This window comes from Manis javanica, chromosome 8, assembly GCF_040802235.1.
Source record: "Manis javanica isolate MJ-LG chromosome 8, MJ_LKY, whole genome shotgun sequence".
NCBI classification, from domain to species: domain Eukaryota; kingdom Metazoa; phylum Chordata; class Mammalia; order Pholidota; family Manidae; genus Manis; species Manis javanica.
In genome coordinates, this window is record NC_133163.1 from 110781303 (window position 1) to 110797291 (window position 15989).

Sequence of the window (15989 nt, forward strand, 5' to 3'; positions counted from 1 at the left end):
CTTAGTTAACAATTTTATATCTACCTTATATAAACACCTTTCTGTTCAATTAATTGGAAGGTCTCTGTCTCCTGACCTCTGTGACATTTTTGGACCTTATTTGACTATGTCCCTTTCTTCAATGGACAGCTCAGAAGTTCAGCCTTCTGTCAAAAATGCTTAGAGAAAGGTGGTTCTGAGCACTACTATAAAGCTAAAAAAATATATGACAGTTAAAAAAGACTCAAATAGACTGGGTGAACCTCCCCATAGAAATAAGGGAAGATAGAGTGAAGGGTCTATATGCTACCAATTGTAATATACAACCATCATTTTTCAGCCACTAAATCTGCCACTAGTGAAAAGACTGAAGGATCACCAAGATGTATATTGAAAATTAACCCTAAGCATTTTTGTTTGAGCCAAGACTTGCAGATCTTGAACATTTAATCTTCATTTGAATTCATTTTATCATTTCTTAAAGTCTTTTAGTCATTTTGGCTTCATCATTTATCAATTCTTTTTCTCTTACACACATTTCGACACCTTTTCTTTAAAATATAGTACTCAACCCAGCAAGCCATGAATATTCTCTCTGCTTGACAGAGTTAATTAAATTCTCTTCTTTCCTACAATAGTATTGATTCTTCCTGCCAACTTTTCCTTTAAAATACCCTTCACACTCATGTTTTCCTACTGATTTCAGCTGCCACAACTTTCATTTGCATTCTTCCTCCTGTCTGGCTTGCTACAAGAACCTTTCCCTGATTCCAACCTCCAGCTGCTCTCTATTCCAGGTCACCCCCTATGCTATTACCTGGCTGATTTACTGTGTTCAGTAATTCTTCTGCCAAAACCCTTCCAAGGTTCTTGATTGCCTACATCTCTAACTTCTTTCTTGGCATGATGTGCAAGTTCTTCTCAACCTGACTTCAGCAGTTTCATCTCCAGCAACTCACTTTCCTGACCCAACGCTCTAGTCAAACATGTTCACTCATTATCCTTATATTGGATCTCTGTTCTTTTGCCTGCAAGCATGCACTGGCTTCACGGTCCTATCAAAAATGCCTTACTTGTTCTTACTCTCAACCAAATATTATCAGGTCTGCAAGTTCTAACACCATGTCTTTCTCAAGGCAATTGTTCCTTACCACTCTAATATGATGCTTTCCTCCGCTGAATTCCTGTAGCTTTTAGTGTTTTAACCTTGTAATAACACTAGCTACGCAATATTTACTGAGCACCCACTCTGTGACAGTACTTATTTGAACACTTTATTATCACTAATCCTCTTTACAACACTTTAGCCTGTTTTGGATGAAGATTTGAGACTCAGATTGGTTAAGAGTTTCCTAAGGTCATATAGCTTCTTAAGAGATAGCATCAAGAGTAGAGGCATCTTACTTCAACTCTATCATGCTGTTATCTATTGATTCAAGTCAGAAGACTCTGGCACTAACTAGCACTCAAATCTTGCATGGATCACTCCACTCCTATTGACTTTATTTTCTCATCTCCAAGGCCCCTTCCATCACTAACATTCAGAGAGCCAGTTCACAGAGGGTCATGAATCCCATTATGCTCTTCTAGATGAAAGGAAAGATCTCAAACAATCCAGACTGGTATTTTTATTTTATTTTCCTTTAATTCCCAGGAAAGGGGAGATGTGGTGGGGTCGGGACACTGAAGCGATTACTCTTTGCAGGATGCTTACAGGCATCTTGTCAAACTGAATTAAGCATTTATCTTTATTTAGAAACTCCGGAAATTTTACAGGAAGGGTTTGTTAGGAGAGAGTTTAAACTGCCAACCCGCCATAGAATCACAGATGAACAAAAGCTGTGCAGAGTCCTTTTCCCCTTGATAGCAGAGGGGTTTGCCTTTTCATTTTGTGGGCCCCATGGAAGAGCAGACACATGTCCCTTTTTTCAGACAGGAGATTTTGTTCAGCAGTTGACAAAGCAACCTGGGAGCCCAGCCCCATGGAGAGTGGTTGGTAGCTAAAGATCTGCAGCTTTTGCTCAAACATATATCCCGATCCTTGAGCCTTGCAGGGTGGAATTACACAATACTGACAAAGAGCTGAGCACACTGAAATAGGAAGCCAATATAAAGAGGAATGTTTAAATCTCAAAATCATGGTTGAGTTCAATTTCTCAATTTACTCACCTTGACCCTAGTTGTGGAAATAATATGGACCTAGGAGTTAAACAAACTGAATTTACAGCCTGGCCCTTGTTATTCACCTCTCCGAGTTTTCGTTTCTTCTTTTATGAAACGAGTGTCACACCACTTGCCTTATTGCATTGTTTTTAGAACTAGAGGAAACGATGCACATAATGCACCTACTCCAGAGCAGGTGCTCACAAAGGTTACCTTCTCTGCCTGCCTGTGCCTTAAATAGTTAACCAAAGGTCAGCAAATAAATGATATTTCTAAATCCAAACTGAAGTGGGAGGGGGAAATATGGATGGCGTGGCTAAGAAAAAGGCCACATGAACACTATCTATCCCACTTTGTATATTTTCTCCTCATTTGAATATCCCATTTGTCAATCTTGCAAGAAAGGACCGAAACCATTCATTGTTTACAAGATTTCACGCTTTCCCCTCCAGCCTGCTTCTTGAGGTAAATCCTAAGAGTCAGCACAGCATTTCAGGGCTGCGGCCCCCCACCCCCATCCCAGGCAGTGCCTCTTCAAGGCACGCTTTTAAGTGCTCGCATGACTAATAAAGTGTGACATGGCTGAGATTTGCTAGGCTTCTCTTCGGGAGCATACATTCTAGCTGACAAAATTTGGCTAAATTTAGCTGCCTTTAGACAACAAGCGTCTTCCGAACAAAGAGGGCCTCAAAGGCAAAAATGAGCCATGACCAATCTCCATCCTGACATGGATTTGCCCAGTATCTCATCGGCACCCCAGCCCTCAGCACAGAGAAACACATGCGCATGAGCAGCGTCTGTGTCAATGGTGACAAGGTGGACACTAGGTAAAGGGTTCCTCTTGTGGCCTCTAACCCGAGTCCTTACCAAGGTGTGGAAATGGGCCAGGGGCAGACGCAAACTGAGCAGGGACCAGTAAGTGCAGCATCGTGCTCCCGAGGCACCTGCTGCGTGCTCGTCTGCGCTCTGGCCACCACACTCTGTGGCCTCCAGTCATAGTGCATAAGGTCTGGAAGAGAGCCCAGAGCTCATCTAAGTTACCCCTATTCTGTACGTGGGACAAGCAAAGGCCCAGAAACGGAAAGAAACTTACAGCCCCCACAGCCGCTGGCTGGCCGAGCTAAAGCAGGAAGGTCGCATTGCTGACTTCTGGTCAACTTAAAACTGATTCAGAGGAAAGAAAGTGTTGGAAATCTTCCAGGACATATGGGAGGCACTTTGCGGAGGAGAATCATGTGTTGCTGAAGGATTCTGAGAGCTAAAACTGTCTCCCTTCTAGTTCAAAGTTTGTGTACTTGGACTAAAACACTGCGAATGTATTTGGCACAGATTGCAAAAAAAACCACTGACCTCTCTGTGGCAGGCAGGGGCGCTGAGTGTGACGGGATATCCCCTGAGTTCAGCAACAGACCCCACAGCAGCCAGGTAAGGATACCAATAGATCACAGGCTTAGACTCAAGTTCAAAGGAAGTGCCATAGTCCCTTGGGGGTGTCAATGTGCAGCCTGGAAAGGCCATCCAGCCTATTGTGAGAGTTTCAGATCGAGGCACATTCTCTGTGTTCTAGACACTACTGTTTGGCACTTGCATCATTCCCAGCCCCTTCTAGCCCTCTTCTCATGTCTCAGGGAATGACGGCTGGGAACTGCATTTCCCAGATTCCTACACCAGCAGGATTCCTGCTATGGTTTAGGTTCTGTCTGTGAGATGCACTTAAATGAGGGTTGGAAGAGAAAGTTATTTTTCCTCTGGCAATGCTGGTGCACATATAGCTTTGGTCACATGCTATCAGTGGCTACCATGTTCCCCTGACTGTCAGGGATTGCAAGACCAGCTGTGACCATTGCCCATAGTAGTTTTCTGCAGTTTCCTGACTCCTGGGAAGTGGCAGTAACTTCTTAATTCTCAGAATCATGGCTTCTGGTAATAAAACTGAAAGTTAGTGACTACCCCCTTGTTTTAACTTTACAGCCAGTCCTTCCAAAACTTTTGAAAGCACCTATTTCTCTGTGTTAATTCCTTTTCTGTTTGAAATCTCTAGAGCAATTTTTGTCCTCTCAACTAAACACTGATTAACAATACATTTAGTTGTAATAACAAAACAATTTATTAAACAGTTCACATGTGCCTGGACTATACTAAGCATCAAACTAAGCATCATCTCATTCAGTCCTCACTCTAATACTACGATGATTCTTATTTTATAGATAAAAAAATGGAGGATTAGATAGATAAGATGACTTTCCTGGGTTCATCTAGGTAGCAAATGGCATGTCAAGGTTGAACCCAGGCTATCTGACTCCAGAACCTATACTCTTAGCCACTTTGCAAACTGAGCCCCTTCATTCGAGAATTACAATCTCAGAAGAGTCATGTTTGAGGCCACCATCAAGGACAAGTTGACTCTCAAAGGAGAAAGAAGGACATCAGGGTTCAAAGAGAGAGACTGTGGGAGCCATTCTTTGCCTCCTCCCTGTTACCTTTTCTTCTACAGCCAGTGAAATTTCACAGACATGTGCCAAGCTCCGAGGTACCTGACCCTCCACCTTGTGTATCGTTCTCTGTAAGTCTTCACCATAACCTGCACGTTAGAGATTACCGCCCTCATTTTGTGGAAGAGGCCAGTTCACATCTCCTCTGTGAAGCTTCCCTTGCTCTCCGGCCATGACAGATTGTTCCTAGACACTTAGGCAGGTATCTCAATCCACTCTGAATAAGGAATGAGTTGCGTGTATTGGTTTGGAAGTGTCAGTTGTCAGGTGGCACCTTTAATTTATACCACAGTGGGACCTTGAAAACGTCCTCAGGCTCTTTAATGGGATCTCCACGCCAGCAGTACTCTGACCACAGAATTTGGTTACATGATCCCCTTAGCTCTTCTTCAACATCCCATATCCTGATACCTCATCTGCTTCTGTCAGTTTCTATCCATGGTTCTGTTCACAACTCTGACGCAGGTATGTGCTCATTAGCACTGGGTGTCCTATGACCTGATACCTGGCAATTGCCTGAAAGACACAAAATGGAGCTGGATCTGTACTGGAAGATTACTCTCACAGCTCTCAAGGGTCTCACCTGTCCTTCCCCAGATATATTTCTAGCACTCCTGTGGTATACTGCTCCGTCAACCCTATCCCTGACTGCCAGACAGCCTTTACGTATCTCACTGACAGCACAGTGATTCATTCATTCATAATAGAGATTCAGGAATTGTCAGCTGAAATGAAATAAAAGGGAATGTCTCTGATTTGGAAGAGTCCCCAGAAATGAAGCATTTGCCAAGAACGATAATTACCAAAGAAGAAAGAAAATGTCATCTCCCATCAAAGGGGCCATAGGTAAGTAAGGAGGAAAAGGATGGCCCACAGTTACCTGACAAGGTGTTTGTCCACTTGATCAGAGAATTCAGACAAGACAGACTAGATAAGATCCAAACAAGAAAAGGAAGATTCACGAAGAAAATTTGAAGTAGGGACCACATGGGGCTTTTTGAAGCTAAAAGGCAGACCCAGGGAAGCAACTGCCAGGAGGTGTCAAGACAAGGCATTGTAGGGAAAGGAGAGGCACAGGAGGGGATGGAAGGCAAGAGAGCGAACTCTTAGAAGACGGAATATAAAACAGGGAAACAGGCCAAAAGTTTAGGAACAGATTAAAAGGGAACAGAGATGAATTCAAAAAAAAGAAGAAAGATGGTAGGAGGGGGAAAATGACAACTACAGATTCTACCAGCCATTTTTAATGTGCAAAATGAGCTACATGCATACTAGGAGGTTACTGGCACTGGTCTGAATTTCCAGGCTTTTCAGAAATACATCCAGCATTCTCATGATACACTGGTCAAGCTATGCTTGGGTAAGTGTCAGTAACAAACAGTACCCATATCTCATTGGCTTAAAAAAGAATGAAGGCTTTTTTCATGCCCACATTGAAGGTCCACTGTAGTTCAACCAATACTCTGCTCTACATTGTCCTCTCTTAGGGACTCAGGCTGAAATGGGCTCCTCTGGCATTGAGCTCCATCTCCTTAAGTCCAAGAATACTGAGACAGAGAAAGAGAACACAGAGAATCATGCACTGACTTCTAAAGCTTATGCCTGTGAGTGAAACATGCCATGTTCACTCACACTTCGTGTACCAGTCACACAGTTGTGACTCAGCTTCATAGGAGGAGGGAATATAAGCCTGCCATGTACCTAAAACAACCAGAACTATTTGGTCAGAATTAACAGCTACAAGGTAAATTTCCAGGTTCCCTATTTTCAGCCTGGTATTTTCTTAACAGAATTCATAGAGCCATAAAGTGACAGAGCAGGAAGGGACCTGGTAAAGTATCTAGCCTGGCTTTCTGAATTGATCAATAGGAAAACTGAACTTTAAGAGATGAAGTGACTTACGGAGGACCACACAGCTTGTGAGACAGCCAGGTTCCCAATTCCCAGCTTTCTGTGCCACTGGTAGGACACCAAGGCACTTCTATTAGCCTAACAAATATCTACTCACTTGAACTACCAGATTCCTTTCATTTCATTTTGGAACAGGCTTTTAATTACTACTGTAAGAAAAGCAAGGGTTTCCTGCCAGATGCTTTGGTGTTGCCAAGCTCCCTGTACCTCCAATAATGAATCCCAACCATATAAATAAATAGAAAGCCATTACGAGTTTGAAATAAGAATTTGGGTAGTATTTGAGAGAAATGTTTGATGATACACATTATCCCTTCTGCAAAACACAGACTTATTTTTGGCCATTAGAATAGGTATGCATCACTATATGTGTGTGTGTGTGTGTATCCATATATATATATTTGCATCTATATAGACTATTTCCAGAAGGATGCCCAGGAAAGTGGTAATAATGTGAGGGGATGTGCAATCAAGAGACTTGCATTTTCCCATATGCCCTATTAAATCATTTGGATTTTTCTACCATGCGCATATTACTTTTTCAATAAAAATAGTTAATAAAACAATAAAAGAAGTAACATTTTAAAAAGTAACAGATGTCAGAAAATGCTTAATGGGACTCGGCAGTATCTTTTAGAGTAACATGAAATAGAACAAGATGAGGAAAAAGACTAAAATGGAAGCAACTGATAGCACTTACCAGCAGGCAGTACATTTTTTAGCAAGTTGCAATATATTTTTGTGTCAGACAAGCATAATTTAAATATCATTAGGCTATGATCTGGATCTGGGTAGTCAAATCTGGGTTCAAGCCCCCCAAAGGTACTACAATCTTTTACTCTTTGGGAGTTAATCACTTGAACTTCTCTGTGGTTCAGATTTCTGATCTGTTAACAGCCCAAAATTTGGGCTTCCTTTACCAAGGTGCACTTGTGCACTGGCCACTTCTGTCTTACTGAAGAGTCAGCACATGTAGTGGAAAGGTCAAGGGCCTTGGAAACAGATGTACTCAGGTTTGCATTCTGCACCCACTTATTAACTGTGAGACCTTGAGCAAATTACTTAGTATCTCCCATTTTCTATAAGGTTGGGTAAATGCCTGTCTTCAGAATTGCTGTAAAGTTGAACTAAATGGAAATACAGAGAACTCCTGGGACACAATGGCACTCAAAAATTTTAAACTCCCTTCTGAAACCATCTCAACGAAGCAAGTGAGAAGATCCCACTGCTGGGAAGAATGGAAAGTCCCCGTTGCTGGCATCTAATTCTTTCTTCTGGTGAGTCTATGTTGACATAAACAAGGATGAAACAGGACCAAAGAGAAGTGACAGCCTCGTGGGGATCAGAATCTTGTATCCATAACACATTTAGCTCCTGGTGCTAGCCAGTATTTCTCTATGATCTTATCTCAACAAGGAATAGGCATCTTAACAAAGCAGCCCAATCATAATAATAACAGTAATTTTACAGTTTGTAAGATGTTTTCACATATACTATTCCATTCATCCCCCAATTTGTGACTCATTCATCCATTTATTCAGTCATCTATTCAATAAATATTTATTGACCATTTATGTGCCAGGAACCCACACACTAAGTGCCAAAAACAGATTGACAGACAAAAAGAGTTCTATTACCTACCCTGAGAAATCCTACCATTTCAAGAGGGGAAACATACGTTAATTAAATAATCACACAAATAAATGACAAATTAGATGTCTCAGCTTTTCAGACTGAAAGGACAGGGTATGCAAACACCCTGTGGCAGAATGGGAAGGGATCATACTCTTAGGTAACAGAAAGATTCCAAAGTGACAGGCACAGCATGAGGTGACAGCAAAGAGATGCTAGGAGAGACGAAGAGAGTGGGCTGGCTTTCCAGGACCAAGGAGAGAGATCCTTGGGACTTACAGAGAATTAACATCTGCCAGGGGCTGAATTCAGAGTGCTGAGCTGACAAAGTACACTAAGGAATATGCTGGCTGTAAGCAGGTGAGGGAGCAATGGGTAAGACTGGCAGATATGGGTTAAATCATCTGTGCTTCCTGAAAGGAATTCAAAAAGCCTGAGGGTGTCATTGTCCTGTTTGCCTCTCCTAAAAGCTCTACAAGGGAGAGAGGAGGGAGGTGGGAAGGAAGGATGGGGTTCATGAGCCTTATTTCAAAGGTGGAGTGAATAAGGTTATACAGTGCTTGGGGGAAGCTGGTGATCTGGTGGCTTTTCTTTAACAAGAAATTCATGACTTAATACTTTCCTTGGTATCCTTATCTTTCTGACATTCTTTCTCCTTACTCAAAGATGCCCACATTTATTGTTGTTGATGGCCTTTGGAAATTATCCCAGCTCTTGGAAACCAGACAGTAAACTAAGTGGGTCTGCAAGTATGTGAAGCATCCTGGCTTAGGGGGTACTCCGTAAATTCAAGACTAGAGAAATCTCTGCCAACATTTTCTTGGGGAGAATGTGCTGTAAGTCTTGAGACAGTCCCTGGAACAGACGGTGGTTCTCACCACTGGTTACATATTAGAATTGTCTGGTGATGATTTAAAAGCACACACAGTGAGTGGGGGTTCCACCCAAGACCAACGACATCGGAACCTCAGGAGTAAGGAAGGATGGAGCACTGGTGTTCTCTCCAAGCTCCAAGGTCATTCTGCTGGGCAGCCAGGGTGGAGAGCCACTGGCACAGAGAAAGCACATCTGTGGCCAAGCCCTTGGTTGTTGGTAATGTGAACTCAGGAGAGCCGCCCTGTATCTGGACCTCAGTGTTCCTATCTGTACCCTTGAGGAGCTATTCCAGATGACTTCAAAGGCCTCTGCCAGCTGTGGCAGTCTTACTCTGCATCAGAAGCATGGCTGCGTCCACAGTAAGTGACCTATTTCCTCCTGGGCTCTGTGGCTCCATCCCCAGAGCACCTCCCCCAACCTGAGGCATGGCATCCTGGAAAGAGCACTGGGCCAGGAGTCAGGAGACCAGTTTTCCAGTCCACACAGACAAGGTGTTAGCTGAGCAACACAAAAAATATCACTCAAACTCTTTAGACCTCAGTTTGCCCCATCTGTTAGATATGCTAATGTTAACCCTTTTCAGTACTGAAAGCAGGAAGCCAGACCAGATGATCTCCAGCCCGTTCCAGCTCTAACAGTCAGTAGGAGTCCCAGTCTTGACCAGTGAATTACGTCTAAAGGAATACAAATAAAAACATGCAAACCAGAGTTCCCTGGGATGAAGCTCTGGGCTCTGCAGCTCTGTGGTCCCTGCAAAGTGCAATCACTCCTCCCTGCACTATGCTGTGCTGACCTGTGGCATCCGTTGCAGTCAAGCACCTGCCCACCAACTCTGAAGCAAAATGGGAGCAACGGAGGCTGCATTGTGATCTGCCCACTGGTCTCCACAGAAGTGTTGTTTCTGCTGTTGGTTGACGCAATGTCACCATCAGCAAGGAGTGGACAGGAGAAGATTCTACATCCGTCAGATACAAGGTATGGCTCCCCCAGATGGACATCTGTTCTGACTTACGTGCTATGGGCTCTCAAACTCCCTTCCCTCACCTGAGCTCCATATTTAAGTGCCCCCTATATCTGTTAAAAAAAAAAAAGGCATTATCATCTCATCACATGGACAGTTAGCCAAGATACACCCCTCAACTTTGCCTTGCATACTGAGGCCTGAAAAGTCTCATGCTGAACCACGTCACATATCCGTCTTTCATGCCGAAGCCTTTCCCAATTGACTACATCAGCTTCCTAACTGCTGTGCCTGCCGATCACTCCCCTTCCATCTATCCCGGCTGAATGACTGCCTCAGGACACAGTTTAAATGTCACCCTGCCCCTAAAAAGCTCCTCTACCTACACAAATCACCTATTATTTCTCTTCAGTAACTCTCTTTAGTTCCCTCACAGCCTTACCCCAGCCTGCTATCACCTACTTCATTTGTTTGCTCGCATCCCTGCTGTCTGTCCTTCTGCTAGAATATCAGTGCCATGAGGATAAGGGCCTGCTTTGCTCATGTGAAGCCTCAACATTTAGCACACTGCCTGTTACATGACAGGCCCATCAACAAATAGTGCTGCGTGAATGAGTGGATGAAAGCTCACTGGGGAAAATGCAAATGTTTGACCTGGCATCTCCCCCGATGTGGCCCGAGCCTACCTCCTCGCCCTATCCACATCGCTGCTCCCCATGCCCTGTAATAAGCATGTTCTACTCTTCTCCAAGCCACCAGGGCCTTGAATGTTCCTGGGGACTGAACTGGGACATGCCGGTCCCAATGCTGAAATGACACTCCCTCTCTCCTAACAAGCTCCTGCTTATTTCTGAGGAGCCAGCTCACATTTCCCATCTTGTAAAAGCCCCCCCTGCCCTCTGCCATTCTCTCATCTGCACTCCCGTGGCACTGAAATCCCTCTACTGCATCTTTTGTTGCACTTCATCATATTCATTTGTTTAAGTGACTGCCTCCCACTATGGACTGTGAGCAACCTAGGAACAAAGATTCTCTTCGCCCGTTGTTTTCCATCAGCATCTGGTACAATATCCAATCCATAGTTAGTGAATCTCTGCAAATTATTTCTGCAATTCCAGAAGCTGTCCCATGTGACTGTTGGTCCCATTAGAAGTTGCATGAACTCGTAACTGTAAGAGTTGAAAAGCGGGTGCTCCTGGACCTCCTAACCATCCCCAGAGGGCAGACCCAGACTCTCCATTTATTTGTGGACTTTCAGGAATAAGAAAAACAAGTCAATTTATGTCAATAAAATGGGCTTCAAACAAAGTGATAATCTTAACACTCTTATCCTTCTGCAGGAAATGTCCTGGCACTATGCTGGCACCAGAACCCCCCAAAGTCAAACACGACACAGCCGTGATCAGAAGGAGCTCAAGGATCCGTACTGGCAGGGAGAAGACAAACGTTCTTGTTCCTCTGCCTAAATTTAATTTAGAACCTGCTTGTGGGTGATAAATGAAAATCTCAGCCAGGTTGGCTTGCCTGGAGGGCATTTCATATAGGTCTCCAGGAGACAAGGGGCTTCCCAGGCACAATGTCCAGTGATAGGAGACCAGACGGAACAGTCATCGGGAGGCACGTGACCTCCCGACAAGGAGGCCCGAGGGATCCGGTCTGCAGTATGGAGCAGCTTCCAAAGCTCATGGCAGCCCAGGACACTTCCATGAATTTCAGGACATTGCAAAAGTGTGCCAATTCCAGAGCCCTGCCCAGGTTGCCCCCAAATAATAAAAAAAGATCCCTTACTAAATGATCACTTGGATTTCCTGAATGGCTTGTCCCATTGCCCCAGAATAGTGCCAGATGTCCCAATTGTTTATGGGCTTAGGGTTTTTCTACTTTTGGAAAAAAATGCTTCCAAGTGTGCAGAGCGCAGGGGACAGATGGACTGCCCCTCCAACTGCGACCCTCTTGGCTGTCAACTGGAAGGGAGGTAAGCTCCTAGTACAGCATTCCCTAGGAGGCTGACAAGCAGTATTCATGCTTCTTACCCAGGGTGGCCTTTAGGAAGGTCAGCACCTGCTTCACAGTTACTCCCTCTCCCGGATCCCTTACTAATACAGGGATGTACGTCCCCAGGCTGACCTCGCCTACCTCAGGGCTGAGCGGGGATCCTTTTGAGATTTAGAAAGTCTTTTATGAGCTTTTGGCTTGATCTCCCTTTTTGGTTTTAAAGCCCAGATGACATCTATTTCATTCCTCAAAAGAAAGGCTCTGCTGGCCAGGAGGGAATAATAAACCTTATAAATTACCCAATTAATTGCAAGAGCAAACAATTTGAGCTGGTGGGGACAGCATTCTACCTTCTTTCTGGAGGGATGTTTTTAGACGTACATATGCTGTTGTTTAGTTTCTTATTGATGCTGTTGTTGATGTCACTTAAACTTCTTATCAACCCCTAGAGGTGGGCATTAACTGGACTAACTCAGAGGGAAATAATGCTGATTTGAAAGACACCTCTCTGAAAGTCTGTACTAGTAAGATTTCTCAAGTTTGTTTTTTTCCACCTGTGTGTTTTTCCAAAGGGGAGAGGTGACACTAAATGCCCCCAGGGCACAGTCACCTGTTACCCACAGAGCACACCTGTGGGCACAGTGCTAGGCACTTCACAGCTGTCAGCGCTGCTGGCTTCACCGCCCTTCTGAACCTGGGCCTTTGAGGACCTGAGACCCGCCTGCTCTATTACCACAAGTCCTGCTCACCCTCACCCTCTGCTTCATTTCTGCTTTAAGAACTGGTATTTGGAGACTCGCTCACATTTACCTGGTGATTAAACATCCATCCAGCCTAGATTCCTTTTTACTGCTTTAGATGGTGAGGCTCTGAACAGGGGTGACAGAAATAATAATCGTTACTGGAGGGCTTATATATGCCAGCAGTGTTCACTCATATTTTTGTATTCATCAACAAGTCCCCTGTGGTATATATCATAATACTCCCTTTTTACTTACAAAGCTAAGGTTCAAAAAGGTTACTTGACTTGCTGAAGGCTGCAAAGTAGACCCAAGCAGACAACAGAGGACTGGACATTTGGGAAGACGTACTATGTAAAACAGGCCAGAGGAAGTGGCTCAGGACTTCAGGCCGTTGTTGCTGAAAGGAACCAGAGATCAGACACTGGCCAAGTATGTCAGGGCCAAGGGCCAGTTTACTGTCTTTTAAGAGGCACACAGAGCCAGTGAATATTACTTCGGCCAGTAGAAAACCATCAGCATTTACATTGCAGCATCAGTGTGATGGGGCAGACACGTAGTGAAAGTAACGGGGCATATACTGCAGTATCGGAAATTTAGAGCTGGACGTCCTCTGTGAGAGCATCAAAGCCCATCCCTCATGTTAGAACTGAGAAAGTGGGAGAGGAGAGAGGGCAGGTGACCTACCCAACTTCATGCAGCATTTTGGAGGTGGTGTCAGGACAACAAGCCAGATGTCCTGCCTCCTAGGCTGGTGGCCGAGCTCACTTATACATGTTATATTGTTGGGCACTCATGGGTGGAGCAAGTTGAACAAGTCTCTATTTTCAAATAGGAGATTATCACTAACATGGCAGACAAAGCAAGAGACACATAATACATAATTCCACACGGGCCATGGCAGGAAGCTTACTTTATAGCTAAGGGAGACAAAATTCCAGAGATAGTAAGGGAATTTCCCTGGGCCTTGCTGTGGATTAGTAACAACACTTGGTCTAAAATCTAGGTTTCCCAAATCTTAGCCCCATACTTTTCTCCTCTCCCATTCCTTTTTCCTAAACCCTCTCACCTAGTACCATACACACAGGTGAGCCTGGGCTCAACAAGATATTGTGAAACATAACCCTTCCCAAATATCAACTAATAAGCAGCTCTCCAGATGATTCAGATTCTTCAGTATCTAAAGGACTGAATATTTAATGATTACAAATAAATAATGGAATAATAAAGTAATTAAATTCAGCCAACATTTATTTGCTTATTGACATTACTTATTTCAAGTATGCATTGAATGGATGCTGGGCCTGCAAAGAACAAAAGCTGTGCTTATAATTGTGGTAACTACCACTTACTGGCCACCATTTTACATACTATCTCATTTGACCCTTAAAACACTGCAGTGAGTAAATATTCGCACCCCTGAGGCATAGAATGCGAGCTGCCTGTCTCAATATCCATTCTGCCCTTCCTTTTAGAAATGGGAACTTGATTTCCAAATGGATATATTTTTGCCCAGTCAAATGTATTTCCCAGGTACTCTTACATATAAATATGGCTATATAACTAAATTTGGCCAATGAAATGCAAGCAGAATCATCACGTAAGTCCTTCTAGAAAGTCCCATTCAAGAGGGGGGACGTGCCCCATTTTTTGCTCCCTTCCTCTGTCCTGCTCCTCAGCACATACAGGGGACGGCTGGGGCTCCTCTTTCATTTTGAACCCTGAGGATAATGGCTACATCATAGCAGAGGGCTGCAAGGATTCTGAGTCCCTGACCATTTTGCAGAATTACTGTACCTACTCTGAACATCCTTTTAAGTGTGAGGAAAAAGAAAAAAACCTTTTTTTTTCTGCAGGAACTTTAGCCTTTTAATTATGTACAACCAAACCTAATCCTAACTAATACAATGGCCATTTTCCAGTAAGGAAAAGAAGGCTTAGGTTAAGGAACTCCTTTCACCTCTGTGGCAGATATGATAGTAGATGTAACATAAACCTCTTTCATTTACCTCTGGAAAACAAAGGAGAAATGCATTCCCAGTTTCCCTTGCTGTTTGACAGGGGTCATATGGCTGAGTTCTGAGTGATGGAATATGAGTGGAAGTGATATATACTTGCAGGCCAGGCAATAAAATACCCTGCATTATCCTCTACACTGACCTTCCATTTGACAGTGACCATCCATGGTGAAGAAGGGGGTGTCATAGGATAAAGGGACCCTGAGTCTTGGAAGACTGTGGGGAGCAGAAATTCCTGCTATGCCCTGCAGACCCACAGACAGACATAATACAGAAACAAGCCTCCAAGCATTAAGGCACTGAGACCATGGGGCTGTTACCGTAGGAGGGTGTTAGGAATCTCCAGCTAGTGAGCAGAGGAGCTGGAATATGAGCTCTGGGGTTATTCGACTAAAGACTGTAATTTGGTGCCTGCCTTTAAGTTGAGTTCATGGGAAGCCAGATGGGTACATTGTTAGGTTCAATGGGGCTTTAGAGTCCCACAACAAAAGTCTATATAGTGTGAAATGTGGTACAAAGGCGAGAATGGTCAGTTCTGACGGTCTGAGAAAGGTGACATAATACCAGATATTTTTTTAAGATAGAAAGAAGCTTATGTCAAAGCCTCTGTCCTCCATGACCCTACAACCAGGCTACAGAAGCAGGATAACTGGAAATGAAACAAGCAATAGTGGGAGGCTGTGCAATGACTAGGAGACAAACTAAAACCCAGACACTGGGCTTCTCAAGAGCTAAAAGAAGAGCTGAATGAAATCTGCAGTGGGCAGGGAGGGCTTTCCTGGAGGTGACTAACTCCTAGTTAGACCTAGAAGGACAGATGGGATTCCAACTGGCAGAAGGGAGATAGAGGGAACATTTCATGGGAGAGAAACAGCAAGAGAAAAGGCAAAGGTGGAACTTCTCATGAAGCACAGATGGACCGAGCCCCTACAATGTGGCAGGGAGTTTGCTGGAAATGCGAATCACAAAAGTAAATAGGATGAAGTTCCTTTTCTCAAGGAGTCCACGGTCTAGAGAGAGTAAGAATGCCTGTTGATCAGCAATCACCACAGAGTGAAAAGTGCTCTCAGAGGCATATGCAAAGCACATGGGAGCACAGAGAATGGATGAAGGCCAGCAAGGATTTGGGTGAGGACTTGGCCCATGGGGTGAGGACATTTCATGGGGTCCTGAGGCAAGAGTACTACTTTCCAGGCTGCAAAAACACAGGCAGAGAAAACCA